The sequence below is a fragment of the Cucurbita pepo genome, chromosome LG09, assembly GCF_002806865.2.
Source record: "Cucurbita pepo subsp. pepo cultivar mu-cu-16 chromosome LG09, ASM280686v2, whole genome shotgun sequence".
NCBI lineage: Eukaryota > Viridiplantae > Streptophyta > Magnoliopsida > Cucurbitales > Cucurbitaceae > Cucurbita > Cucurbita pepo.
The window spans coordinates 9018154-9022976 of NC_036646.1; positions in this window are offsets into that span (position 1 = coordinate 9018154).

The window sequence follows — 4823 nt, forward strand, 5'->3', positions numbered from 1 at the left end:
TTACGAAGCATTCTTTCAAAGTGTGTGGAAAAGACACTGGCCCCTAAGGGGATGGGGTGGATTATGAGATTTCAGGACAACGAAACATTCCTTCTAAGTGTGTGGAAACCTCTTCAAACCGATACGTTTTAAACTCTTGAGGAGAGCCTCAAAAGAGAAAGCGGGAAAGCACAAAGAGAACAATGTAAGTTTGAACAATAACTATCAAATTAATGTTAGAAATTGTCGTGATAAATATAATTAAATACAACAACTATTAAGGATAAAGTGAAACATAATCCAGGTTAAATTACAATTTTAGTTCTTAAGCTTTCGTTTGTATTCAGTAGATCTTTAAATTTTAAATTTTATACCTTAAATTTTATAAGGTATAGGATAGATCCTTGAACTTTAAATTTTAATAGACCTATTTATTTTTTATTTTATATCCCATAAGAGATTAATATTAGATTTATATATATATATAAAATTTTCGTCTCTTAAATATAAAATTTTAATTTAAATAATTAATTATTTCATTTTTAAATATTCATAACATATTCGCTCAAAATTGGAACTTTAAAATTTTATTAAATATTTAAAAAATTAAAAAAAAAACTTAAAAGTTCACTTTGTAAAGACCGAAGTTGAAAAATTAAAATTGTAATTTACCTGATATGAGAATATTTGATTATAAGCCCATTACCGGGTTCATGGATCAACCAGGCCCATTACGGCTCTAACTGGGAAATTTCAAACGAGCCCACCAAGCCCACGAATTATCGGAAGAAAAGAAAAGGGGCATAATTCCAATTCATCTCAACCGTCCACGTGGTTACCGCTAACTGATCACCGCCATCATCGCAAGGTATGTAAGAAAGCCAAATTTCTTATTACGCTCTGTAATCGTGTAGATTAGAAAAAAAAAACAATTGGAAAACCAGTCTCCCGAATTCCTGGAGAGAGAGAGAGAAATCGGTGAAGATGTTGAGTTTCAGTTCGAAGAGGCTTCTAGGGATTGTGTCTAGGGATTTTCCGTCGCCGGCAGTTCAAATCTTCCCGCGATTTTACCACGAGAGGGTTATTGATCACTACAGTAACCCTCGAAACGTTGGATCGTTTGATAAGAACGATCCGACGGTCGGCACGGGCCTTGTCGGTGCGCCCGCTTGTGGCGATGTTATGAAGCTTCAGATCAAGGTTGATGAGAAGACTGGTAAGGTTGTTGATGCTTGCTTCAAGACGTTTGGCTGCGGTTCCGCAATTGCTTCCTCGTCGTTGGGTTCGTTTTTCTTCTCTGTTCCTTAAATTTCTTTATTGGAGAAATTGAGAACTATATTTGTTGCTGAAATCTTGCGATTTCATTGTGATTTCTGGAACGAGGGGACAGAATCGGAAACGCATTTTGTTTTAGTGCTGGATTTTATGATGTGAATATATTTCTCGAATCGTCATTGTTATGCTGGATTCTTTACCAAAAAATTGCTTATTAGGTCTCCCGCTTTCAAGTTTTAGCTCTGCTGTATGTTTTGATAGGTTCGGAGAGGTATTTTTTCTGATTCCTGCCCTCGAGGATAAGGAGATGGGCTTTTAAACTTCATGCCTTTCCTTTAAATCGTTGTTCTTAAGTTGATATCTAGGTTCCATTGGCCGTTTCAATAAAATTTCAGCCTGCGGCATGCCATTCCATTCAAGTTATTCGATTTAGAATGTAGCTCGAAGACCGGAATTTCGGTAGCCTTGTTTGTTGATAAATTGCTCCTGAATTTCATTGGACGGACAAAATTATTATTGAAGCTATGGTGACCCATTGTTTGTCACTCTCCTTGGACGTTGGTAGTCCTGTCATGGTCATCTAATGTCGTTCTCCTAAGGCGAACGAGCGTGCCATGTACCATTCTCTCTCTTTCTGTTTGGAATATGCAAAATGAAAGTCTTGGTCTCTTTGTCTCTTGCCTTCGCTAGGACTAGGAGTAAATTTAGTTTTCTGGTTTTTCTACTGTATGGGGTAGAGCGGGTTGATCTCTCTCCACATTCTGCTTTTGTGTATTTGTTTCTTCAGAAGCTTTTGGTACTTACTATAAGTGAATTGTGATCTTCTGGTCACATTAGGTTATATATGTAGAGGGCTTTATAAATGTGTGAATTTTGAACTTGCAGCTACAGAAATGGTGAAAGGGAAGCATATGGAAGAAGCCTTAACCATTAAAAATTCGTAAGTTTCATTTACCATGTACTTTTCATCTGATTATTATTCGACGAGTTTTCTTTGTATTGATCAATTGATGTTTTTCTATTAGATATAACATCTGTTTTTTTTCTCTTGATGAGTCCTGGGGGAAAGATATATGGTAGTATAATTTCATAGATTGGTATGAAGTGTGGGTAGCTACTTCCATTATCGTCAAAATCATCGTGATGTTTGGCTACATGGCCGAAAAATTTATTTAGGGATGCTAACTTTTTGAAAGTGTTTGTGGTGGAGCTCTGAATTGGTGTTTTATTTCCTTTTCTATTAAAAATACGTGTAAGCATTCTCGAAAGTCATTTCAATGTATGTTCTCTGCAGCCATTATCAACAAATAATGGATATGACCAATAGTTTTAAAATTCATATTTGTAGGATTATTTGTGGAACGCCACTGCCAACAGTTTTCAAATTTCAGAGTTGCAGCATGGCACCTAAAATTTGAATGTGTTTCTGTTGATCGAACTACGAACTACTAACAGCTTTCGTTTCTTTGTGCACTGAATGATCCATGTACTAAAGTTGGTATTTTGCTTTATTGAAGATTCCAATATTTTCTACTTGCACGTTATAGTATGAGATTTCGATTCAAAATTGTACTGTTTTCACTTTTAAAGTGTTTGGCCTTTTTTTCGTGTTGTACTGCAGCAGTCATGCCATAAATCAGTGAGTTTAAGATAATGAGCCAGAACAAACTTGCAGTTTTAGATGCTCCCGGGACTTGCTAAAAGAATAATACCTAAATACATAATAATAATATCATCAACTTACTTTATGTGGTCGCCTTCCTTCTGTTCATCATTCTCCTTTTGGTTATTGGTGTATTCAAAGGGTTCTCGATGTCTTACACACAGTTTTCTTATCTATACTCACCCGCGTTTGTGTTCGTCAGGCCCTTTCTTGAATTCATTTGTGAATGCGCATTTTGGTGATTGCATTATTGCATTTACCACCCTCTAGCCTTCAAGGTTTATACTTCGAAATAACGTGGGTATACTCGATGCTGCAGGGAAATTGCTAAACATCTCTCCCTACCGCCTGTTAAGTTGCACTGTAGCATGCTTGCCGAAGACGCTATCAAGGCTGCTGTTAAAGATTATGAAGCAAAGCGTGCGAAATTGATGGGTGATGCCGAAACTCCCCCCGTGGAGAAGGCCTCGAACGCTTAGCTAAGTAATGGTTGTAAATGATGTAAAAACTATTATAGTCAATATTTGTAGTCCAAGGTTTTTAATAATCACCTTAGTTTACTTTCAATGTTGTCTTTGATTTCCCCCCTTCCAGGGAACTGGAAGCAAGTGTTAGACCATTGGATTACAGATTCGGACTGCAGTTTTGATTCTATCACGTCGATTTTCGTTGTTCTTCAAATAATCTGTGAAATTAATGTGGCCTTTTGATTGGGTACTATGCTTCTGCTAATGAGATTTATAGTCTTTTAGACTCTGCTTGATATTGACTGTGAGCTTAGATTCAAGGTAGTGTGTGCGGGTTAGGTTGTTATGTGTTGTTTTGCTAGGACGATCGAGTATATACGATCGTGGTTCGTCCGCTTATGGTCTAAGACTGTCTCATTCCATGTGTCTAGCTCAAGCCTAGCAGAGTTCGGCTGTAAATCAACTTCTATATTTGGACTTTCGTCGCGGACGATGAATTTATGACCTGCTCTAGTATAGACGGATCAGTGAAGCTATGTATTTGGTGCTCACAAATGGGAGTTGTGTAGCACTTACTATCGCTTTTGAGTGAGAGTCAACTTGATATCAGATCTTTCGTGACAACGATAAATAATTTTGAAAAATATTTTTTTTAGAACATTTTATGAAGAAAATATTATTAGTTATTGAGCGGATAACAAAAACATAAATAGCATAAAATTCGGATGTGAATGATTGACTAATACCCTTATAGTATACTATTACGTAGTTGTCTATAGTAGGTCAAAACAACGAGGAGTTTATAAAATTACAAGAAAATGAAATTAACGTATGAGAGTGGAAACATACAACTCGGGCAAGACGCTTTAGACATCTTATATCATTGTGTTTATTTATACATTTGTATACTTTCATCGTCACAAAAATTTGTGGGTCGAGGGTCGTGGGTCATCCCTTTAAAAGAGATGCACGAGTTTTATCCTTGCCTTTTTACCGTTCTTTCTTCGGTCTCCTATGCATGAAGGAATGTTTACTATTGAGATTGGATTTTCAAACTTGGAAGGAACCCAAGTAGAGCGGGTCGAGTCCACATCGTTGTGTCCAAATCTGATCCATCTGGATAATTGTAAGAGAGTCTATTCTAAATGTAATGTCAATCATTTCACAAGAAGATATCTCCAATCATTCTACGAGCAATGACTTGGATAAAGGGTTAAATCGATCAATGAACCGTATAATAAATTAGGATAAATATTTCAAAGATCCAATGTACTTATGAACTAAGCTATATTCATGTTAACGTGTTTAAAGATTCATGAACCTAACTAACCCGATTGAAATTAAAAATAATTTAATTTAATTTTTTAATAAGAATTATAGAAAAAGAAACCATGAAAAAAAAAAAGAAAAGAAAAGAAAAGGAAAGTCCACCGCCGATT